General features: G+C 34.1%; 1 protein-coding gene across 1 annotated transcript in view; it reads left to right on the top strand.

Annotated features, from left to right (window-relative positions):
* Positions 1-418: 418 nt before the first annotated feature.
* LOC142350269 (uncharacterized) overlaps positions 419-26986 on the top strand; it is a 36070-nt gene continuing 9502 nt past the window's right edge. The window contains exon 1 of the mRNA XM_075402046.1: positions 419-438. The gene's annotated coding sequence lies outside the window, so the exon portion shown is untranslated. The remainder of the gene's footprint in view (positions 439-26986) is intronic.

Below are 26986 nucleotides of genomic sequence, written 5' to 3'. Positions count from 1 at the left end.
TGTTTAAGTGTCGTGTTTTGGACATGCTAATGCTTTTCTCCTCAAAAATATCATCAACCTCAGACAAAATTTGAATTCTTTTCAAGTCGAAGTCACATCTTAAGTAGCTTTTCCTACATCGTTAATGACAATGAGTGCAGAAGAAAAACTATTACAAATAAGTTTATTGAACAAAGTAGCTCTAAATGATGTAAAGCAATCATTAATAAAACAATTGAATATTCATGTGACGATTTTTACTTTTTCTAATGGCCTTAAACAGATCAAACTTTCTTTCTGATACAATCTTGTCTTGGCCATATCTTTCATGTAACACTATTCTTTTTATATAAAGTTATGCGTATTTTACTAAACGTATGTTTTCATGTTTTGATTTTTGTAAACTGATTCTCATTCATACTTTTACAACGCATACAAATAGTTATTAACTTTTAAAAGGTGGCTTGAGTTACTTGACAAAATCTCCATTAGATAAGAAAGAATTCGAGATAAACTTTTCGGAGCTGTCATCACCCCCTTCTTTTATATCTAGTGGCATGTATACGTTTCCATGCATAGTTCCATCACCTCTTATCAGACTAAACAAACCATTAGAACAACTGCATTAGTCCCCCTCCCCACATTACAACAAAAACGAAAATTTTATTTACCTGATAAAGAAACAGTTCCAAAAATTTAACCCTGAACAAATTTTAGCCTATATATTAGCCTTTTTATTTTGTTTTTTTTTAATTTTAATTTTAATTTTTAATTTTTTTCCGTTTATATCTTACTACGCATTTTAAAACTTGCGTTTTACATAAAAAATATATTTTACTAGAATTTTACTCTCGAGTTTTTTTTCTATAGTCTTGACTATAGACAAAACGAGCTATTGTTGAATTTATCACCTTAAATTTTATTCTGATTCTATCCTCGATCAGTGCTTTTATCAATCACGAATGCGACTTTCAAATTATTTCTTCATATCACAGCTCACAAAAAAAACAATTCAGACGCCGAATTGGGTCTGAAGCAATGAATGATAATTTTTGAGTTAAAAAATTTTAGGCTACATGAATACTCAAAATCATGGACAAGGGTTACGTCAATCACCAATACGAAAACAAATCTCGTGTTTTTTCGTCATATTTGCTTAAGATTATCTTATAGTTTCTTTATCGTGAATAACAATGACACTATACGAGGATTTGTGACAAAGTATTGTCGCTGTTATCCACGAAAGGCCGCAACAGCCCCACATTTTGCAAATTACTCTCATTCTACGTAATTCAAGCCTCCTTTTTTAACTCATTGCTGTTAAACATATCTTCACGCAGATATGCAACGGAAAATATATAGATTATTGGGAACATTCCTCATAACTTTTTTTTCTATATATTTAATATTTCTCCCTAACCATGGAAAACCAGCTTTTACTTAGCGTTTAAAAAGGTAAACAAAAAAATTATTTAACTTTAAATTGGCACTCTCAACAAAAATGTTGATTCGTTTACATAATTAGGCGTTACGTGCAAATCAATGATTATTTGAATTAAAATTTTTTCTACGCCAGAAATGAAAACTTTACTTAAGGTTTTAAAAAGTACACATGTTTCCCGAACCAACTGTGGTATATATCCGCTTATATGTTGTAAGAATTGTACTCAAACTTGCAGCACAACTTAAAAAAAATTTAATACCCTTCCTGATTTTTTCCCAGAGTTAATTCAAGCAGATACTTCGCTTGCAAAATTTATTGTGCTATTCTTTTTCCATATGTCAAAACTCGATTTCCTAAGATTTTGGTAAAACGCATCATTCTTTTTTGCAAGTAAACTTGGTGTAAAAATCTGTAAGTTTAACAAATTCGTGAATTTGGTGAACTGTTATTCTTTCTGCTAAAAATGCGCATTTATAATTCCGGCAACAAAGTTAGTGTAAAAATTTGTAATAGAGCACAGGGAACCTTGGGGTTTTGAAACCAGAATGCAATAAATGTTAGTTGCATTCAAGTCAGATATTTATGAACAAAGTACAAATAGTTTGCTCAAATTTTTGATAGTTTATGTGCAAATTATTGGCTCCAATTTGAATCTGAAAAACTGGTTTAAAAAATCTTTTTTTCCCTCTACAAACCAATTCATTTTTGTTTATCAAAAGTATAGAACGAGGTAAATCCGCGTTCAAAGCTCAAAGGAATAAACAAATTTGTCTTCTTTTAGAAAATAGATCAACACAGTTGTCTTTTTGTAATCATTGCTGTGCAATTCATTAGAAAACTTTCATTCAAAATCTTTAAAGTAGATTACTTGAAAATTCTTAAACAAAAAATTCAGCAAAATCTAACTTTGTATATATCGAATTCTTTTCAAATGGTTGCAAATTCCAGTCCAATTATTATAAGTTACAAAAAATGGCAGAAATTTGATATTTTCAAAATCCGTACGATAGAGTTTGGACTAATATAGTTCCGTTTTCAACCGGAAAATTTTTATAACCACTTTTTCAACAGGAGAAAACTTGGTTTTATAGTAAATCAAGAACTATTTTTGAAAACCAGAAATATATATTATGAAAACACTTTAACTTCTATAGATTATTCTTTTATATTTATAGACGGTATCTATGGACAAATATCTCCAGATGAATTTAGCAGTGAGGAGCAAACCAGTGTTTTAAAAATTTGCATCAACTTTCCAAGAAAAACATAACTTGATCAACTTTTTACAAGCCTACATTCAAACTAAATACTGTTTTTTAATCATCAGTGCCTATAAAGTGGCGGTATGAAACATCCGCTTTAAACAGATTCAAAAACAACTAATGAGCTGAAAATTTCTGCTACAAATGGAAAGAAAAGATTTACAATGGAAAATAATGGAAGTTTTTTTAATATTCTTGAAGAGTAGTATGCAGAGTAAATATAAGTGTTGGCCATTTAGTTCTAACGCTACATTTTAGATAATGGCTGCATCGAGCGAGTACTTTTACAAATATTTCAAGTGAAATAAAATATAGCTTTAATTCTATTTTATTATTTAAAGACTTGTTTTCTGGAGTTGATACTGCGAAGGTTCATAAGTTATTGACAGGTCTTAATAGCTTCATTTGATGGTATAAGTGAAACCATTGCTTGATTTCAGTTGATGGCTAATGCTTTTTATGATTTTCAAAAAAATTCAAATTCCTTTGAAAAAGTGTAAACTTATTTTTAACTTAATAACTTGTCCCATGTCTTTTCAAGTGAAGTAGAAATCAATTCTTTTAGTTCATTTTTTTCTGATGATTTTTCTACTTAAGATATTTATCGGATAGCTAAGATATTTTGCATGATATTTTCTACTTTTGCTATTTTTCTCAGTTTGTTTTTTCAAAAAATAGACAGACATTGAGTTTTGGTCGTAAGTAAGGCTTGCTGTTATTTTTATGACTTGAGTTATCATGTCAATTTTTTTCCTTAATGTCAGGTATCATCGGCCGTCTAATGGTTTCTTTGTTTCATCGGTATGATTGTTAGAGCTAAAGTAATTTTTAAAATGAATAAATAAATATTTTCCTACAGTAAGTGATTTTTCTATCTGTGAAGATTTCTATCTCTTCCTCATTTGGCGGAAAACTAATTAAAAAACGTTGTTGATTGGGATCGCAACTTTATCTGCAAACGGACATTACCGAGCATCCTCGTTCCGTATTAAATTATGCAATATGAGGATTTTTGTAAATCACATTTGTCCGTTTTCAGGCGTTACGTAGAAAACAAGGATTATTTGAGTTATAGTTTTTTTTCTACGCCAAAAATGAAAACTTTGCTTAACATTGTAAAAAGTGCACAAGTTACCCGAAGCAACTAAGGTTTATATCAGCTTATATGTTGTAATAATTGTACTCAAAATTGCAGAACAACTTTAAAAAAATATAATAACCTTCCTGATTTGTTCCCAAAGTTAATTCAAGCAAATACTTCGATTGCAAAATTTTTTGTGCTATTTTTTTCCATGTCAAAACTCGATTTCCTAAGATTTTGGTAGAACGCATCATCCTTCTTTGCAAGTAAAATTGGTGTAAAAGACTGTAAGTTTAACAAATTCGTGAATTTGATGAACTGTTATTCTTTCTGCTAAAAATGCGCATTCATAATTCCGGCAACAAATTTAGTGTAAAAATTTGTAATAGAGCACAGGGAACCTTGGGGTTTTGAAACCAGAATGCAATAAATGTTAGTTGCATTCAAGTCAGATATTTATGAACAAAGTAAAAATAGTTTGCTCAAATTTTTGATACTTTATGTGCAAATTATTGGCTCCAATTTGAATCTGAAAAACTGGTTTAAAAAAATTTTTTTCCCTCTGCAAACCAATTAATTTTTGTTTATCAAAAGTATAGAACGAGGTAAATCCGCGTTCAAAGCTCAAAGGAATAAACAAATTTGTCTTCTTTTAGAAAAAAGATCAACTCAGTTTTCTTTTTGTAATCATTGCTGTGCAATTCATTAGAAAACTTTCATGCAAAATCTGTAAAGTGGATTACTTGAAAATTCTTAAACAAAAAATTCAGCAAAATCTAACTTCGTATATATCGAATTTTTTTCAAATGGTTGCAAGTTCTAGTCCAAATATTATAAGTTACAAAAAATGGCAGAAATTTGATATTTTCAAAATCCGTACCATAGAGTTTGGACTAATATAGTTCCGTTTTCAACAGGAGAAAATTTGGTTTTATAGTAAATCAAGAACTATTTTTGAAAACCAGAAATATATTTTATGAAAACACTTTAACTTCTATAGATTATTCTTTTATATCTATAGACGGTATTTAAGGACCAATATCTCCAGATGAATTTAGCAGTGAGGAGCAAACCAGTGTTTTAAAAATTTGCATCAACTTTCCAAGAAAAACATAACTTGATCAACTTTTTACATGCCTACATTCAAACTAAATACTGTTTTTTAATCATCAGTGCCTATAAAGTGGCGGTGTGAAACATCCACTTTAAACAGATTCAAAAACAACTAATGAGCTGAAAATTTCTGCTACAAATGGAAAGAAAAGATTTACAACGGAAAATAATGGAAGTTTTTTTTTTAATATTCTTGAAGAGTAGTATGCAGAGTAAATATAAGTATTGGCCATTTAGTTCTAACGCTACACTTTAGAAAATAGCTGCATCGAGCGAGTACTTTTACAAATATTTCAAGTGAAATAAAATATAGCTTTAATTCTATTTTATTATTTAAAGACTTGTTTTCTGGAGTTGATACTGCGAAGGTTCATAAGTTATTGACAGGTCTTAATAGCTTCATTTGATGGTATAAGTGAAACCATAGCTTGATTTCAGTTGATGGCTAATTCTTTTTATGATTTTCAAAAAAATTCAAATTCCTTTGAAAAAGTGTAAATTTATTTTTAACTTAATAATTTGTCCCATGTCTTTTCAAGTGAAGTTGAAATCAATTCTTTTAGTTAATTTTTTTCTGATAATTTTTCTACTTAAGATAATTATCGGATAGCTAAGATATTTTGCATGATACTTTCTACTTTTGCTATTTTTAACAGTTTGTTTTTTCAAAAAATAGATAGACATTGAGTTTTGGTCGTAAGTAAGGCTTACTGTTATTTTTATGGCTTGAGTTATCATGTCATTTTTTTCCTTAATGTCAGGTATCATCAGCCGTCTAATGGTTTCTTTGTTTCGTCGGTATGATTGTTAGAGCTAAAGTGTTTTTTAAAATGAATAAATAAATATTTTCCAACAGTAAGTGATTTTTCTATCTGCGAAGATTTCCATCTCTTCCTCATTTGGCGGAAAACTAACTAAAAAACGTTGTTAATTGGGATCGCAACTTTATCTGCAAACGGACATTACCGAGCCTCCTTGTTCCGTATTAAACTATGCAATATGAGGGTTTTTTGTAAACCACATTTGTCCGTTTTCAGGCGTTACGTAGAAAACAATGATTATTTGAGTTATAATTTTTTTCTACGCCAGAAATGAAAACTTTGCTTAACATTGTAAAAAGCAACTAAGGTTTATATCAGCTTATATGTTGTAATAATTGTACTCAAAATTGCAGAACAACTTTAAAAAAATATAATAACCTTCCTGATTTGTTCCCAAAGTTAATTCAAGCAAATACTTCGATTGCAAAATTTTTTGTGCTATTCTTTTTCCATGTCAAAACTCGATTTCCTAAGATTTTGGTAGAACGCATCATTCTTCTTTGCAAGTAAAATTGGTGTAAAAGACTGTAAGTTTAACAAATTCGTGAATTTGATGAACTGTTATTCTTTCTGCTAAAAATGCGCATTCATAATTCCGGCAACAAATTTAGTGTAAAAATTTGTAATAGAGCACAGGGAACCTTGGGGTTTTGAAACCAGAATGCAATAAATGTTTGTTGCATTTTTGATACTTTATGTGCAAATTATTGGCTCCAATTTGAATCTGAAAAACTGGTTTAAAAAATTTTTTTCCCCTCTGCAAACCAATTAATTTTTGTTTATCAAAAGTATAGAACGAGGTAAATCCGCGTTCAAAGCTCAAAGAAATAAACAAATTTGTCTTCTTTTAGAAAAAAGATCAACTCAGTTTTCTTTTTGTAATCACTGCTGTGCAATTCATTAGAAAACTTTCATGCAAAATCTGTAAAGTGGATTACTTGAAAATTCTTAAACAAAAAATTCAGCAAAATCTAACTTCGTATATATCGAATTTTTTTCAAATGATTGCAACTTCTAGTCCAAATATTATAAGTTACAAAAAATGGCAGAAATTTGATATTTTCAAAATCCGTACCATAGAGTTTGGTTTAATATAGTTCCGTTTTCAACCGGAAAATTTTTATAACCACTTTTTCAACAGGAGAAAACTTGGTTTTATAGTAAATCAAGAACTATTTTTGAAAACCAGAAATATATTTTATGAAAACACTTTAACTTCTATAGATTATTCTTTTATATCTATAGACGGTATTTATGGACAAATATCTCCAGATGAATTTAGCAGTGAGGAGCAAACCAGTGTTTTAAAAGTTTGCATCAACTTTCCAAAAAAACATAACTTGATCAACTTTTTACATGTCTACATTCAAACTAGATACTGTTTTTTAATCATCAGTGCCTATAAAGTGGCGGTATGAAACATCCACTTTAAACAGATTCAAAAACAAATAATGAGCTGAAAATTTCTGCTACAAATGGAAAGAAAAGATTTACAATGGAAAATAATGGAAGTTTTTTTTAATATTCTTGAAGAGTAGTATGCAGAGTAAATATAAGTGTTGGCCATTTAGTTCTAACGCTACACTTTAGAAAATAGCTGCATCGAGCGAGTACTTTTACAAATATTTCAAGTGAAACAAAATATAGCTTTAATTCTATTTTATTATTTAAAGACTTGTTTTCTGGAGTTGATACTGCGAAGGTTCATAAGTTATTGGCAGGTCTTAATAGCTTCATTTGATGGTATAAGTGAAACCATTGCTTGATTTCAGTTGATGGCTAATGCTTTTTATGATTTTCAAAAAAATTCAAATTCCTTTGAAAAAGTGTAAACTTATTTTTAACTTAATAACTTGTCCCATGTCTTTTCAAGTGAAGTAGAAATCAATTCTTTTAGTTCATTTTTTCTGATGATTTTTCTACTTAAGATATTTATCGGATAGCTAAGATATTTTGCATGATATTTTCTACTTTTGCTATTTTTCTCAGTTTGTTTTTTCAAAAAATAGATAGACATTGAGTTTTGGTCGTAAGTAAGGCTTGCTGTTATTTTTATGACTTGAGTTATCATGTCAATTTTTTTCCTTAATGTCAGGTATCATCGGCCGTCTAATGATTTCTTTGTTTCATCGGTATGATTGTTAGAGCTAAAGTAATTTTTAAAATGAATAAATAAATATTTTCCAACAGTAAGTGATTTTTCTATCTGTGAAGATTTCTATCTCTTCCTCATTTGGCGGAAAACTAATTAAAAAACGTTGTTGATTGGGATCGCAACTTTATCTGCAAACGGACATTACCGAGCATCCTCGTTCCGTATTAAATTATGCAATATGAGGATTTTTGTAAATCACATTTGTCCGTTTTCAGGCGTTACGTAGAAAACAAGGATTATTTGAGTTATAATTTTTTTCTACGCCAAAAATGAAAACTTTGCTTAACATTGTAAAAAGTGCACAAGTTACCCGAAGCAACTAAGGTTTATATCAGCTTATATGTTGTAATAATTGTACTCAAAATTGCAGAACAACTTTAAAAAAATATAATAACCTTCCTGATTTGTTCCCAAAGTTAATTCAAGCAAATACTTCGATTGCAAAATTTTTTGTGCTATTCTTTTTCCATGTCAAAACTCGATTTCCTAAGATTTTGGTAGAACGCATCATTCTTCTTTGCAAGTAAAATTGGTGTAAAAGACTGTAAGTTTAACAAATTCGTGAATTTGATGAACTGTTATTCTTTCTGCTAAAAATGCGCATTCATAATTCCGGCAACAAATTTAGTGTAAAAATTTGTAATAGAGCACAGGGAACCTTGGGGTTTTGAAACCAGAATGCAATAAATGTTAGTTGCATTCAAGTCAGATATTTATGAACAAAGTACAAATAGTTTGCTCAAATTTTTGATACTTTATGTGCAAATTATTGGCTCCAATTTGAATCTGAAAAACTGGTTTGAAAATCTTTTTTCCCTCTACAAACCAATTCATTTTTGTTTATCAAAAGTATAGAACGAGGTAAATCCGCGTTCAAAGCTCAAAGGAATAAACAAATTTGTCTTCTTTTAGAAAATAGATCAACTCATTTGTCTTTTTGTAATCATTGCTGTGCAATTCATTAGAAAACTTTCATGCAAAATCTGTAAAGTGGAATACTTGAAAATTCTTAAACAAAAACTTCAGCAAAATCGAACTTCGTATATATCGAATTCTTTTCAAATGGTTGCAAGTTCTAGTCCAATTATTATAAGTTACAAAAAATGGCAGAAATTTGATATTTTCAAAATCCGTACGATAGAGTTTGGACTAATATAGTTCCGTTTTCAACCGGAAAATTTTTATAACCACCTTTTCAACAGGAGAAAACTTGGTTTTATAGTAAATCAAGAACTATTTTTGAAAACCAGAAGTATATATTATGAAAACACTTTAACTTCTATAGATTATTCTTTTATATCTATAGACGGTATCTATGGACAAATATCTCCAGATGAAATTAGCAGTGAAGAGCAAACCGGTATTTTGACAACTTGCATTTTCCAAATAAAAACTTGATCAAATTTTTACAGGTCTACCTTCAAACTAGGTACTGCCTTTAATGAACAGTGCCATTAAAGTGGCGGTATGAAACATCTATTTTAAACAGATTCAAAGACAACTAATGAGCTGAAAATTTCTGCTACAAATGAAAGGAAAGATTTACAATGGAAAATAATGGAAATTTTTTTTAATATTCTTGAAGAGTAGTATGCAGAGTAAATATAAGTGTTCGCCATTTAGTTCTAACGCTACACTTTGGAAAATAGCTGCTTTGAGCGAGTACTTTTACAAACATTTCAAGTGAATTAAAATATAGCTTTAATTTCTATTTTATTATTTAAAGACTTGTTTTCTGGAGTTGATACTGCGAGTTTTCATAAGTTACTGACGGGTCTCAATTGCTTCAATTGAGTGCATAAGTGAAACCATTGCCTGATTTCAGTTGATGGCTAATGCTTTTTATGGCTTTGAAAAAATTCAAATTCCTTTGAAAAATTGTAAATTTATTTTTAACTTAATAACTTGTCCCATGTCGTTTCAAGTGAAGTACAAATCAATTCTTTTAATTTATTTTTTTTCTGATAATTTTTCTACCTTAAGATATCTATCGGATAGCTAAGCTACTTTGCATGATACTTTCTACTTTTGCTATTATTCTCAGTTTGTTTTTTGAAAAAATAGATAGACATTGAGTTTTGGTCGTAAGTAAGGCTTGCTGTTATTTTCAGATTCTGTTGTTTATCATGTCACTTAATTTTTTTAACGGCAGGTATCATCGGCCGTCTAATGATTTTTTTGTTTCATTGGTATAGTGGTTAGAGCTAAAGTGATTTTTAAAATGAATAAACTAAATATTTTCCAACAGTTAGTGATTTTTCTATCTGTGAAGTTTTCTATCTCTTCCTCATTTGGTGGAAAACTAAGTCAAAAACGTGGTTGATTGGGATCGCAACTCTATCTACAAACGCACATTACCGAGCCTCCTTGTTCCGTATTATATTATGCAATATGAGGGCTTTTTGTAAACCACATTTGTCAAAGAAACGAGTTTTGGACATTTCATGAGGAAAATCTTGTTAAATATTTTTAACGCAAACTTTTGTTACCGGCAGTTTGGCATCATGATTTGCAATAAAGTTTTTTCCATAGGTATAGTAAATCCGGTGTAAAGAATTAGTCTAAAAAAATGGTAACACTTTTGGCAAGATGCTGTGTCTGTGCTTTAAAAGAAATCTCCTGCAGTTTTCGTTTCCTATTAACCATATAACCACCATAAATGGTTTTCTTAAAAACCATAAACCGGCCATTAATGGCTTTCTTGAATACCATGAACCCTCCATAAATGGTTTTCTTAGATACCATACACATTCCATTTATGGCCGTCTTGGATACTATAGAGTTACCATTAATGGTGATCTTAGATACCATAGAGTTTTCATTAATGGCTCTCTTGGATACCATAGAGCTGCCATTAATGGCTATCTTAGATATCATACACCCGACCATTTATGGTATCTTGGATACCATGGTAAGATCATACACGAAAATTTGGCCCTCCGTGGATGGAACCATAAATGGTCTTAAGTATGGTATCTAAGATGGGCCGACCCGGGACTTAGCACTGTGTCAGCATGTCATATAACTCACAATTGCAGTAACCCCGCCCATCTTGGGTCTCGCTCCCCGTGTCGAAACTAAACCCAAAATTCCGGCACATTGATGCAAGAATGGGGGCAACTGTGATAATGAGAGGACTTTTTCTAAAATACCCTCCAATATCACCATCCCCAGGTTGAGGTCCCAGACGAAAAGTCGATATGTCCAGGCCCAAATGAACGCACGACGGGGGGTCTTGCGTTCAAATTTACATGGTCTGGAAACAAGGAAAAACGCATGAGTAGTGATGTGTCTTTCTGGGCAAACTACGGGGGGGGACATAAGTGTCTTCCCGTGAACACTCCGGGGGGGGGGGACACAAGTGTCTTCCTGGGCAAATTACAGGGTGGGACACTTTGAAATTCTTTCTCCTTATTTCCCCTGCCATGCATGAAACTAATCTTAGGAAACCATTTTCCCTCCACTTGCGTGACTGGTTTGCCGCTTTGGACTTGAAGCCATTTTAACTACCACCGCTTTTGCTTTGAAAGTTAATTCGTCATATGTCTGCGCCAGGGTACTTTAATCTTGTTTTGGTCTGGGCAAACTCCGGGGGGACATAAGTGTCTTCCCGTGAACACTACAGGGGGGGGGGACACAAGTGTCTTCCCGGTCAAACTACAGGGGGGACACAAGTGTCTTCCGGTCAAACTACAGGGGGGACACTTAGATTTCTTCTTTGTTTTTCTCTGAGTCTTATGGAGGGGAGGGGGGACACCTGCATTTTAAAAAAAATCAGTTTAAGGAAACCAACCAGGAAGAATTCTAAAAACCTTGAGGGAAAAGGAGCTGTCATGTAGACACAAACAAAAAAAAGTAATTGTCATACCCTGCAAAAGTCACCTAATTTTCATTTGTCTATAATGCTTGCTCAAAAACAGCATGACAACAACAATCGCGACGGTAGATTTAAAAACCATTCAAGAAATCTATAATTTAATAAAAACAGACTATCCAGAGCATAATGAAAGATTTCTTTACTTTTTGGCAACCTGCTTGCACTTGGACCCTGATGTTAACCTCGAAATTGCACTAAAACTGAGGCCTTATGGTGGGATCATTGGAATAGATAACTCTTCATTGGATACTTATTTGAAATCATTTAAAGTGCTTCGCTTACATGCAATTCTTCATGATGCCTCTGGATTTATTGCAGAGTATAGCCAAAAGGGTCCAGGATACTCTTACGTTTTGCCTTGTCCAATCACAAACGCTTACGTTGGTCACCTGACAGGTTTATTCTTCTGCATGTTCGTGAAAACTTTTAAACGTAACTTATTCAGTTTGCTGGAATGTTGAGTCCGGAGATTGTTGTTATAGATTTTGAAGGTTTTCGACACAAAAAGAGTGGATTCATTATAAAAGAATTATCTATTTGTTCAAACAACTACTCAGACACGGTTATTTTTCTTCCTCCAATTTCCTTCAACTCGCTGTCCTCGAGTGAGAGGAAATCGCATCAGTGGGTATCGAAGCATTTGCATGGTATTTCGTGGGACAGCGGCAGCTACCCTTACTGGTTTCTATCACAAATTTTTATAGCAATCGAGATCCGTTTTCCTACTGCTAAATTCTACGCAAAGGGGAAGGAGAAGACGGAGACACTGCAAAAACTCCTTCAAAAAGACGTCACAAATTTAGAAACATTGCTATGTCCAAAAATTGAAGAAATCTTCACTCCAGTAGAGCACTTGACTTGTTCATCTATACTACCATTCAAACAAGAGAAAAAGCATTGCGCAAAGAGAAAGGCACAGGTGTACTTTTATTGGATAACACTACCAACTAATGAGTCGTCGTGTGGAGAAAGCAACTCCTTCAGTTCTTCAAGTGAATTTATCTCCAAATTTGACAGTATGCAGTTGCATTGCGAGTGATAACCAGTTGACAGTGACTTTTCTGAAAGAAGAAAAAATTGATTCTCGTGGACAAACTATACTGAGGAAGCAGCAAATACTTTGTAATACTGCTGAAATTGAAACACTAAAGAAATATCTTTCACTGCTGGAGTACTTTCAAATGTATCATGTCTTTACAAGAGAAAATGAAAAAACTGAAACTAACCCCTTTACCTACGCACAAGTATCCAGTGCCAGTACCAGTACCCCTGGACGATGAGAGTCTCCCCGATGAAATCAAAGAGGTAGTCAGAGAAGGAAAGGTGTGGTCAATTGTCTACTATGGCAATGACTACGGATGCCAAGTGAACTATAAAGTAAAATATAAGAAGGAAGACAAAAACTCTGAATTTATTACATACGAATTTTTTATGGTTGATGAACTAACTAAATAATAAACTAACAGAATTTTTGAATTAAATTCTTTTTTGAAAATCATTTGCTTTCAAAATGAGTCAATCAGGAGATCAATTAGATTGCGCTGGCAGTGGAGCAGGAATCACTGACTTGGTTTTTGATGATCAAAACCAAGAGAGACGGTCTTGGAGGTCTTGCAATTTTAGATTACCGCGCTCTGAGGTAGTTTATTTTACACAAGTTTCGATAATAGTTTTTCTTATTGTAGTTTCGCTGACCGAATTAGTTTTCTTCCACCTCGATTGTGAAGAATCAACATTTTGGTTTTCATTGCTATCGTGCACAGTTAGATACGCACTTCCAAATCCTAAGTTATGAATAAAATAATCTCAACGAGTGATCGTCTCTTCATGGCAGTCTGTGGTCCTTCAGGTTGTGGAAAGACCAAAATTATTTTTCAAATGCTTCTTAAGAATACGTTTTTCCCTAATTTCAAGTCAATATACTATTTCTATCAACATGATCAACCAAAATTTCAAACGATGGAGCGTAACTTGAACATTTATTTTACCAAATTCTCGGGATTTGAATTCATTTCACAGTTGGAAAACTGTTTGCTCGTCTTTGACGATTCTTGCGAGAAAATTTTCAATGACAGGGAGTTTTCAAAACTTGCAACAGCTGGACGCAACAAAAAAATTAGTGTTATCTATGTTAAGCATTATTTGTTTCAACAGAGTAAATGGTCTCGAACAATTGATCTCAACACAACACACATCATTTTGTTCAAATCTCCCAGAGATATACAGCAGATAAGTTATATTGGAAAACAACTCAATAACAGAAACTTTTTAAAAGACAGCTATGATCTTGCAACAAAACAACCATTCGGACACTTATTGATTGAGTTAGACCCAAAAAGAACCGACTCACTACGTTATTGTTCAAATATTGTACCACCGGGGCCAACAATTTTCTATCTGCCATCTTCCAAAGCTGTAATTACCCACCTCACAAATGAGAGAGAAAGAGATATGTATGCTGAGGCGAATGCTCGAAATGCCGGAAAGCATGCCAAAAAAATTCATCAAAAAATCATCAAATAAATTTATAAAATTTCTCTGTGAATGCTTTCTCAATGTTATAAATGGAAACGTGCCCACAGATAAAAGTTTACTTGAAAACTACGAAACATCATTCCAACATTTTCTTTCCAAAGAGACAAGTTTGAGGAAAAAGCGTCAGCTATTGGTAAAAAATTTACATCTACTTCGAAGCATAAGTCTCTCTTGTTACCTTTACTTGAAGAAGTAGTAATGCATGCGGAAGAGTTTGTCTTGATACCGAAAAGAATGTTTTTGTCAAAACAACCGACTAGGACAGAAATTTTGGATAATCCCATTTATAAACAGAAAGCTGCTCAATTGTCACTCCTCCAAAGAAACAACCCAACCGATTTTGAAAGCAAAGAGGCGACTGAACAGGAAAATAATAAAACTAATATCGTGAAAAAGCGCAAAAGAAGAAGAACAAGTAGTGTTGATTTAAAAAGTGAATTGGATGATGGAAATGAAAGTGTACAGTCTTTCTTTAGTGATGATGGCGAAATTGAGCCCTCATTGAAAAAAAGACAATCAGACTTTGACTCTATAATGTCAGAAGTAGAATTAATGGAAGAAAACAAAATCCAAAGAGCGGAAATCATCCTAAACAAGATATTAAGTTCAGAAACAGTTTCCATTGAGGACCCGAGTGGTTTCCTTTATATTGAGGACAAACCTATGAGAGTTAAAGTGTCAACTTTTTTGTACAATTTGCAACAGCCGACAAAGAAAATTGACCTAGCCGTGTACACAAATATTTTGCACGAACTCAAGATACCCCCGCACTCAGTATCCAACACTCATGCTAAAAAATCCTCAAAGAAGTTTACAGCGATGAGGAGAAAGAAGAGGAAACCGAACAAATTCAAGGAGAATCAGAAAAACAACAAAGAAGCGAACAGAGCAGTGGAAGTCAAAGTAAAGCCTCCGGATCAAAAACTGCAGAACCAAAAAATCAAACAAACAAAAAGACAAAGCAGGAGACGATAGGAAAAAAATGGTCTAACTATTAAAGATGTGAAACTACTGGATAGACTCTATTCTAAAGGTCCAGCATCATTCGGAAGTTCAAAGCGATTAAAAGATTTCAGTAAACTGCCAATGACAAAAGTCAAAATGTATTTGGAAACAAAACCATCCTTCACAAAATATCGTGCACAGCGGTTGAATTTTCCGCGACTAAAGGTAATCGTCAACGATCTGAATGGAATCTGGTCTTTAGATTTAGCTCATGTTGATAAACTTGCAAAATACAATCGTGATGTTAAATATTTGCTCGTAGCAGTTGACTGCCTCTCGAGGTATCTACGTGTTGAACCGTTGAAAACAAAAAAATGCAACAGAAACCGCAAAGGTCTTCCGAAACATGATCAAACACAAGCAACCACAAAAAGTTTGGGGGGATGATGGTACTGAGTTTTTGGGAGCTTTCAAAACACTCTGCAACAAACGAGGAATTCATTTGTATAGTACTTTCAGCGAAAAGAAGTCTGCGTTTGCAGAAAGAAACATCAGGTCACTTAAAAATATTATTTACCGATATTTGGAGGAAAAATGGACGTATTCTTATATTAACAATTTGGATCAATTCGTAAAAACTATCAACTCCCGTGTTAATCGTGTCACCAAACTTGCTCCTAACAAAGTTACCAAAAACGATGTACCAAGACTTGTTTCATTAACTGTGGAGACACGTCGCAGTCAAAAACCAAAACTTTAAGTGGGTGATTTTGTTCGAATCGTTAAAAAGGAAAAAACTTTCCGAAAAGAATACAAGCAATCTTTCACTGACGAAGTTTTTGAAATTGCCGGTATTCCGACGCTTAATCCACCTACATATTCTCTTATTGATTCTAATAAAGAAATTATCCAGGGCAAGTTTTACCAGCCAGAATTACAACTAGTACGAGAATCTCCAAATCAAAATGAGTAGTAACCGTTTTGAGGATGAGTTCACAGTACACGCTATATCATCTGCTTCGATGGACATTTTCCAAGAAAACACTTTAGCAAATTTCAGAAATTTTTTCAATGATGAAATTAATCTCACAGGAGACTGGAGAGTGGCTCTGAGTGAAATCATTTTTCCAACAAAAATTGAACACATAGTTAATGGAGATTTGGTTCCGTTCAGTCTCAGGGGATATGAGGAATCACAAAATCGCGCAACTGGATCCAACGTCATTTCACGACCCTACAATGGAGAAAAATTAGCGTTTATGGCTGGCACTTATGATACAGTTGCTCAACTTTTAGCAACTATCAAGAGAACAGTTGGACTGCCTAACTTCTCTTTCCGAGAAATCAAAAGCAGTGGGAAATACGAAATGATTTTTGGTAAATACGAGGGAATTACCTTTCCAAGTGAAGAAATACCCAGTATAATTGGCTTTAAAGGTACTCCAGATGGTTACGGAATTCATATTGGATGCAAAATGATTCCCACAACAGCGAACCGATTAATGAAAAATGATGATACGAAAGCCTATTATGGTGATTTTCCAGCAGACCTTTGCGCTGAAAAGCATTTAATTTTTATTTACACAAACATTATTGAGTATCAGTATGTGGGTGATGCGAAAGCACCATTGTTAAGAATCATTGATTCAAAACAGCGTTTGAAAAACGGGTAGCGTTTGTGAGTTGGAGCCCACTCACCGGATAGTTTTCACAAATTTAGACTACAAAAAACTACTTTCGAACACCATTCAATCAATATCAATTGAGCTACAAACTGAAACGGGACAGTTAGTTCCCTTTTCGGGGACTCGTAAAGTTATTTTAACACTACAATTTAAGAAATTTGGTGATTAAATGGATTCCTACTACGCAAACCAAGCATCATCCTTGCCTCACTTTTCCGGTCACTATAGACAAAGAGGTAGTGGTTTTGGAGCATTAGCTAGCGGTATTGGACGTGTTGCACTGCCACTTGCTCGGAAGTTTGTTCTGCCAGCAGCTAAACGCATCGGAAAAAAAACTGTTAGTACAAGGCGTCCCTGAGTTGATGGATGTTATCGGTAAAAAGAAATCACCAAAGCAAGCTCTAAAGAACACCATATCAAACACAGTGAAAAAACAAACAGGTGGATCTTTAGCCCTCCGAATGCGACGAAAGAGAAGAATTAGAAGGAATTCAAAACGCTTACGCGCTGGACCAAGGAAAACAACCAAACGCAAAACCACCATTTCACGAAAAAGAGTACCCAAAAGAAGTCGGTCGGACTTCTTCGCCAAAGTAAAAGATGATCGGTAATATGTTACCAGCCGAAGCAACGCATAGTTCGTTGGATTTATTCGAGAAACCAGCTCTCCTCGTTACATTTGATGGAAGTTTTTGTCAGAAATTGGGACCGGTTTACAGCCCTAATGGACCAATGCTAGAGTTTGAAGTTGCAGGAGACCGCAACAATTTCATTGATCTCCAAAAAATTTTTCTTGAAATCAAGTGCAAGATTGTACAGTCTTCTGATGCTGATTTGAAATATGACAACACTGCTGCTGCAGATGTGACTAAAACAGACGCGCCATACTTTTGCAACAATGTCCTACATTCACTTTTTTCTGATTGTACAGTATCTGCTAACGGTTTGAAAATTTCAAGTGCCAATGGTAACTATGCCCACAAAAGTTTCATCGAAACCAAGTTTTCTCACAATAAAGATGCCAAAAGCACGTGGTTGGCATGTCAAGGCTATTCTTATGAAGCAAACCCCGGGGGAATTGCAGCATCCGAAATCACCAGACGAAAAACTTTAGTCAGAGCATCTGCTGAGTGTACATTTTACGGAAAGGTGGCGGTTGACTTCTTTGCCTGTGATCGACATCTTCTCAGTGGTGTAACACTCCGAATCTCTTTTCGGCGATCAATTGACTATTTTTCTTTAATTTCAGATGACGCTGCAAAATCCTACAAAATAAAAATTACAGAAGCTAACTTATATGTACGGAAAATGACGCTGAACGATGATGTTGTGTCAGCAATAGAAAAGACCCTGCTGTCCAGTCCAGCATCCTATCCTCACCTAGAAACGATTACTAAAACTTTTCTGGCTTCTGCCGGTTTGCAGAGCTGGAAGCAAGAAGATGTTTTTGGCAAAGAACCCATTAGAAGACTCGCCATTTGCTTAAACACGAACGAAGCTTTCCTCGGAAGCAAGCTGCTTAACCCATTTCACTATAGAAAATTCAATTTGCAACAGATTTGCATTTACCCTAATGGTCTTCCCGTTGCTGATAGTCCTATTTCAACTGATGATTCAAAACGTGTTTACTTTAAAACTATGTCAGATCTAGCCTATATCGACAATGGACATGGAATCAGTCTAGAAGACTACCCAAATCATTTTATTATGGTTTTCGATCTGACGAGTACTCAGCAGGAGTCTCACGATTTTATTCACCCTGATTTACAAATTGTTCTGTATCAATTGACCTAAAGTTTTCTGCTGCCTTAGCTCATAATGTAGAAATATTCATTATTGGGGAAAAAGCAAGTACCATTTATATTGATTCGGCGCGGAAAGTTTCAAAGAATCATATTTTAACAAATTAATGGACGAAGATAACTTGAACTCTCTAATTCAGAGATGTTCGGAACTCAAATACAAAATTTGTGGAGTTTATGCGGCTGATAATTTTCCAACCAACTTAACCGACAACAGCTTCATTATAATCAATATTTCAACGTCTGCATCAATTGGAACCCATTGGATACTTCTCTGCCAAAAAGATAAAAAAATTATTTTTGCAGATCCCTTAGGCCAAACTCTATCGTCATACAAACACTTGCAGAGCAGAATAGTCTCAAACTTTAATGTTAATACCGTATATGAATTACTGAGAAACCAACCTATACAGAAACAAAACTCAATTTTGTGTGGCTTATTTTGTATTTATATTGTTCATATTATTTTCAGTGGACAAAAACTTGTAAAAATGAGTGATATTGATTTGCTTCGTTTTGCGCTTCATATGGTTCTAACATTACTAACCTATATTGAAAATAAATTTTTTTTTCAAAATTTAATTTTTTCTTCATAAAGGAAACGAACACACAGCACATCAGAATCAATTTTCAACTTTCCAAATCCACTAATAAAAATATCCATTACTTGACAAAATGCACCAACATGCGGTCCAGAGAGAATCGATTGAAATCTTTTCAGAGTTTCAGTTGTTAGTTGATCAGTTTGAATTGGTTGATTTTTTTGCTTCGATGCATTAAATTCCAAACTTTTGTGTCCAGCTAAGTTTCGGTATAAGCAGTCAGGTTGTTGAAATTTGTTTGTGACGTTTTTCGTAAAAATTGGCAAACGCTTTTGAATGGAAGCATTAGTGTCTGCTTTTGAGAATCCGTTGAAATTGCTTTTGTTGTACTCCACTGCCAGCAAGAGTTTTTGAAAAACATCTCCCTTTGCCTCCAGTGTATCCGAAGACGAGAACAGATACTTGAAAGTTGTAAAAAGACACGGAACTGAACACGGTTTTGTTTGTTTGAGAAAGTCTGCTGAGAACTCCGACACGTCGATAAGAACATGGTAATGATTAGTAGGGTTGTAATCACAGTGGACACTCTCAAAATGCATGCAAAAGGCAAAGTTCTTGAGAGAAGAAAAATTAGGTTTTTCTTCCGATATGAAATATTTAAAGTTTTTCTGAAACTGCTTGAAGAAACCCGGAGAACGCTCATACATCGCTTCCACCATTTTCTAATATATTATAATTAGTCTGAATTGTCGTGCTCGTCGTCTTTTTTAGTTTTACGTCTTTTCGCTGCTGGAGCTTTGTTAGCTTGATCGTTTTCAGTAGCTGTACATACAGCAGCAGACTGTATTTTTGCTGACCTTTTTGACAAAAGCTCAAACTCATCTAAAGTTAGAGTAATTCGTTGTTGAAGTTCATATTCCTTGTCAACTTTTTTAAATAGCTTGAGAAATACATAGGCACCCGTATTTTCATAAGACTTCACTGTTGCGCGTATCAATCTTTTCTCTGTTCTAGAGATTTCAAAATACACGTCTCCAAACTCTGCGTCCTTATCAGCAGTAAATGGCATTTTCAAGAATTTTGTACTTAAACTGTGTCAAACTACCTGTTTTGAAAGAATTTTCGGAAATGGTTTTTATTTACAAGTACCTTTAACACACAAAACACAAACAACACTTTAAATGCTTACTACTGATAAGAGCGCTCTTGGTTAACATTTAAGCTTCTGATTTGAATTTGAATGTAAGTCTAGGTTATAAAACTTGGCAATTTTGTCAAAATGTAAGACAAAACTCGTGACCCTCACTTAAACTGTTTTATTGCGTTGGTAATAAAGTTTATATTTGGATAATATTACTCAACATAGAGCAGGAACTAGGACAATTTAATGGAAAACAAATGTGACCTCTGGGTGTGTCCATAGATAAGAAAGAACTCACAATTACACAGCAAGCGTTTGATAGAATGCTTTAGGCCTTTGATATAACACATTCTATACTAAACAAAACTGGTTGTAAACGTCTTGCTATTGCATACATTATAAACGTTAGTATACATATCAACATAATAAAACTGAAAACTATTGTGTTTAAGTCTGTGTAGATAAGACTTTCTTATACACTTTGCATTTAGTTACAAAAACATAAAACTATAACACAGACAAGTTAATGTAGAGTAAACATTCACAATTGCAGTTACAACCCTTGACCTGGGTATGTTAAGTATTCAACAAATTTCACACACAAGTGTTGCTAATGTTGGTATTTGCCGGATTTTATATATTCGTTTTGATATCAAGACTATAGTTGTTCAGTTCTGCTCCATTTTAAAGAGAACAAACTGTAAAAGTGCTTTAGAAATAATGTCTTACCACATTCTTTGCGAGTCTGAAGATTCTTGGGAGCGCAGTATTGTGTTTCACACTCAATACGAAAACTACATAGTTTTTATACAGCAGAAGAAAAATAGCGAAAAAGGCTGTTGGAGATCAATTGAACATTGCATCATACCAAAAATGTTCTTGAATTTTGTTGCAACACTACCAGATAAATACGTATCTACAGAGGAAAATGGCACGAAAATTGTGCTAACAGCTGGAGGATACAGTGTTCCTCGGAAAAGGCCCCTATTTTCCCCTATGACATTGAGACACTTTCTCCAGACACAAAGAGACTTTTGTACCGATACAATTGTGACTGTGTGCCTATTTTTGAGAATCAACTCGGCCAATTCAAGGCAATTGAAGAACTGGCTCAACTTTGGGGAATTCAACCTTCGCCAACTTCACCAGCTACTTCACCAATTGGATCACCGGCAACGAACGACCCAAGCCCCATTGTTACGCCGGAAACAACAGATACAAAACTAAAAACAGTCATCGCTTCAATCATGGACAAAATGTCTTGGAATATGGGGTCAACCGAGCAGTTCGAACCGAATTTCGATAGTTCTCTTCTTTCAGAGACAACTTTTGTGACACCAACGCAGAGTGCAGAGAATGCTACAGTATCCTTCGAAACGTACAGAACCTCAACCAACACGACACCCTTGAATTCAGAGACTCCCAAAGTATGCAATGCTCCACAGAAAAAACGTGCCAATCGAACACCACTTATAGATATATTTGAGGACTAACCTGAACTCGGAAAACTGAAACTTTTTGAAACTGTCACCATTTCTATGAACCTCTAAATAAATTGTGTGCTTTAATAATATTTTTTTTGGTGTGAAAATGTAAAAAAATATCAATTTGCATTTCTAATTTTAATTGAACATCATAATATCTCTTTTTTGTTTAGAGAATAAAACGGGAAAGAGAAGGCAGAATCAAAAGTATTCCGTCAAATTGTTAGTTAGTGAACGTTGGAAGAAAATCTCATATGTTAAAACATAAAAACACAGCAAGCAAGCAAAGTTCTGTTTAAAACACATATTGAAGAATGAAAGATTTTGAAACAGTAAAAAGTCAATTTTCATATAAAGGAATTCTGTAAAAGGGCAAAAAATCTCACTATTTAAGTAGTTATAATAAACTTTTTATTTTATCCACCGTATAGTAAAAAAAAAGGTTTCTAAATATTAAAAAAGTCAATATTCATATGTAGGAATTCTGTAAAAGTGCAAAATTCTCACTACATATGTAGTTACAAAAAAACTTTTATTTTACTAACCATAGGGTAAAAAAAAGGTTTTTAAATGGTAAAAAGTCAGTTTTCATATGTAGGAATTCTGTAAAAGTGCAAAAATCTCGCTACTTAAGTAGTTACAAAAAACTTTTATTTTACTAACCACAGGGTAAAAAAGGTTTTTAAATGGTAAAAAGTCAATTTTCATATGTAGGAATTCTGTAAAAGTGCAAAAATCTCACTACTTAAGTTGTTATAAAAAACTTTTATTTTACTAACCATAGGGTAACAAAAGGTTTTTAAATGGTAAAAAGTCAATTTTCATATGTAGAAATTCTGTAAAAGTGCAAAAATCTCACTACTTAAGTTGTTACAAAAAACTTTTATTTTACTAACCATAGGGTAAAAAAAGGTTTTTAGATGGTAAAAAGTCAATTTTCATATGTAGGAATTCTGTAAAAGTGCAAAAATCTCACTACTTAAGTTGTTACAGAGTACTTTTATTTTACTAACCATAGGGTAAAAAAAGGTTTTTAAATGGTAAAAAGTCAATTTTCATATGTAGGAATTCTGTAAAAGTGCAAAAATCTCACTACTTAAGTTGTTACAAAAAACTCTTATTTTACTAACCATAGGGTAAAAAAAGGTTTTTAAATGGTAAAAAGTCAATTTTCATATGTAGGAATTCTGTAAAAGTGCAAAAATCTCACTACTTAAGTAGTTACAAAAAACTTTTATTTTACTAACCATAGGGTAAAAAAAGGTTTTTAAATGGTAAAAAGTCAATTTTCATATGTAGGAATTCTGTAAAAGTGCAAAAATCTCACTACATAAGTTGTTACAAAAAACTTTTATTTTACTAACCATAGGGTAAAAAAAGGTTTTTAAATGGTAAAAAGTCAATTTTCATATGTAGGAATTCTGTAAAAATGCAAAATTCTCATAACATAAGTTGTTACAAAAAACTTTTATTTTACTAACCATAGGGTAAAAAAAGGTTTTTAAATGGTAAAAAGTCAATTTTCATATGTAGGAATTCTGTAAAAGTGCAAAAATCTCTCTACTTAAGTAGTTACAAAAAACTTTTATTTTATTCATCATATAGTAGGAAAAGGTTTTTAAGCACTAAAGAAGTTCATTTTCTGTAAATAGAATGCATTTAGTTATTCCACAACCACATTTATGGTTTTCACCAAATGACATTTGGTAAATGTGTTATCAGTACTAGTGGTAAATATCAAATCCTTAATTTCAATAGCTTTCGACCTATCTTTGTCTTATATATAGCTACAATTTACTTTTGCACAATGATAAGATAGAGTGTCTTTCATGGAATTACTTTATGTTCACATGAAACACGCTGATAATAGCAGTTTAGAACAATTTTAGTCAATGGTATAAGAATACTGCCAAGTATTCCAGAAACCTAAAAGTGAAAACTGATAATAAGGTTGAAAATAGAACGGAATTTCGATACAACCCTCGAAGAGTAGAGAAAGTCTAAAACAACTTTTGTAGAAGAGTATTTTGAACACTTGAACTGTTTCCCGACAGAAAAGAGTATATTGTAAGTATACTGCGTTAGCTATGTTTCAGTTGTGGTAGATAACAGATATAACTAAAATTACACAATAAACTTTTACCTTGCATGGAAATAATGGAAATGAGTAGTTCTGAAACATGAACACACCGCTTTTTGGTCAAAAGTTAACATGGGTTAAAGTTGACTTACACTCCTACCAAGATTTGCGTTCCAAACCTGGCAAATGGTGTCAAAGTGCAAGCACACCCTTATAAGGGAATTTTTCTTGTGTAGAACACAACTTTCAACCAACTAACACTCCCTCTAATTGTACCAGTTAACTGTTGTTACAATTTGACTTCATTTGCTCAGTCGTTTTCTCAGTAAAGCAGTCAGTTGAATTTTCGAAAGAAAAAAATTGAAAAACTCAAAAATTACCCAACCGTGTGAAATTTGCGCAAAGGAACTGGCCGACAAAAGAAGCCTTCGAAGACACAAACAGCGCGTTCATGGAGTTCAACCGGAATTCCCAGCCTTGGAGTGTAGCACTTGTGGTTTTGAGACTCACAACATTCTGATAATGAACCAACACACCCGACGGGAGCACGGTGGAGAAGTCCAAAATCAATGTGCCTACTGCACTCTGGTTTTCAACAACCAGAGTAACTTTCATCAACATCTGAAGAATGCTCACGGATTGCCTGTTTGGAACAGAGGCCAAAGCAATAATCAAGCAGTACCAGTACAGTCGGCAATTCGAGGTGCTCTGGAGATCTACGAGATTGAAGGTAATGATCACACTAACGTTTTGTCTTTCATGAACTCTTCGAGGTATCACATCAATGAACTTATACGTCAAAAGACCCTCGAAGGTCCTCAGAAAGTTCAACTTTCTCTAAGCATTACACTCACTAAGGGGATTAATGAAGAAGAAAAACACGTAGCAATTTACGCTATCGCTGAAATGCAAATTGTGTACACGGATGCTCTCTCCGAAGAGCAGTTCTTTGAGTCCGTGCAGCATATTGTCAACGTGGTCTCAATGTATGCCACAAGTGGAAGTGGTTGGATTATTGAAAAGGTAGAAAAACTCGAAATTCGATTTGCAAAATTCAACCCTATTCGGGGATCAACCTATATAGCACTTCCAACTGAACTTAGCGCTCTAAAATGTCTGCTCAATATCCGAAACTTTAACGATCCAAACTGTTTCTTGTATTGTTTCACGGCTGCCTACCATTTGCAGGGGAAAGGTTGCCCCCTCACGCAACCTGGGGATCGGTACAGCAAAAAAACAAACCCCGCAGCATACGCTCGCTCAAACCCTTTAACTCATCAAGCAGTAGGAGATTTCCCGATGCCGATGCCAATTGACAAAATAAGCGCGTTTGAAAGATGTAATGAAGTAAAAGTGAACGTTTTTCGATACGAAAAGAAAAGTTTGTATCCATTCCGAATTTCAAAGCACAACTCTGATTTTGTCGTTGATCTCCTACTGATAACTGATGGTGAACGTTATCACTACGTGCTGATAACGGACCTGGTAAACTTAGTTCGAAAAGTGCAAGGGCGACAGATTGATGCACGCGCAAAAATCTGTCGCAACTCTTTTCATGTTTGCTCGAACAACGAAACGCTTCAAAAACACGAAAAACTTTGCTATCACTTCGAAACTTGTCAAGTTCTGCTACCTGAGCCGGACAGCAATAGTCTCGCTTTCAAAAAATTTCAAGCAAAAACAACTCTTCCACTGGTTGTCTATTTTGACCTAGAGTCAATCATTATTCCGGTATCATCAGTTGAACAAAACCCACAGACTTCAGGGACTCGTGTGTTGGACAAACACATTCCGAGCGGTTACTGTTATGTAGCCATTTCACATGGAAGTCCAAATTTGGAGTTTTTCCATCTGTACAGAGGTGAAGATTGCATGCAAGTCTTTGTGAAGCAAATGGAGACACTGGCAAAAGATATCTACGAGAAAAAGCAAAAACACAGGTACTTCACAGGAGCAGTTGGACAAGCAAAAGAGCTTGCGACTCACTGTTGAATATGCGAAACTAGTTTTTCTGCGGACAACGAAAAAGTCTTGGATCACTGCCATTTCTCAAATCGGTTTCTTGGCTGGGCTCACTCAAAGTGTAACCTACAGCGCAGAACACAGAGCTTCGTTCCCATAATCGCACACAACTTGTCAGGATATGACTTGCATCATGTTGTAAAGAGTCTACATCACTGCAACCCTAACAATAAATTTTCAATAATACCTCAAACTGATGAGAATTATATCAGTTTTAGCTTTAAAGTTTGGATCAAAGATATTGTAAACAAAAATCAGAACGTCATACCCATATACGAAGAACTTCGCTTTATCGATTCTCTTCGCTTCATGCAATCGTCTTTAGATAAACTAGTTCAGCCTTTGCCTGAAGACAGTTTCGATATACTCGATAACCATTTTGAATACTGTGACCAAAATGATGTGAAACTACTGCACGGTAAAGGATTCTACCCCTACTCCTACATGGACACCTTCAGAACATTCAAGCTAAAAAAATTGCCGCCTAAAAAGTGCTGGGTCGACAAACTCAAATCAGGAAAAGTGACAATAACCGAAGCTGACTACGAAAAAGCAAAGCTGATCTTCGAAAAATTTGATTGTAGAAACATGGGTGAATATCACGATCTGTACTTGACAGTCGACACCCTACAGCTCGCCTGCTGGTTTGAGCGGCTACGAGCACTCTGTCTGGACTCGTACAGCTTGGACTGTGCTCAATATCTATCAGCACCACACTTAGCGGGCGATGCTTTTCTGAAGATATGTCAATCCGACCTGGAACTTCTCACAGATAGCAACCATCTTGATATAGCAGAAGAATTGTTGCGAGGGGGTATGTCCTCGGTATACACAAAAAGACTGTTCACGCCAAACAACAAATATCTGGAACGTTTTGATGACACGCAAAAATCAACATATGGTCTCACCATAGATGCTAATAACCTCTATGGTGGGATCATGAAGGATTTCTGCTTGCCACTCAATTCCTTCCAGACGGACACAGAAGTGACGATTGAACAAATTTTGCAAACTCCAG

This window comes from Convolutriloba macropyga, chromosome 12 (genome assembly GCF_964194025.1).
Source record: "Convolutriloba macropyga chromosome 12, txConMacr16.3, whole genome shotgun sequence".
In the NCBI taxonomy this organism is placed as follows: domain Eukaryota; kingdom Metazoa; phylum Xenacoelomorpha; order Acoela; family Convolutidae; genus Convolutriloba; species Convolutriloba macropyga.
Note: the sequence above shows the minus strand (reverse complement) of the source record. Positions and strands in the feature narration are given on the sequence as shown.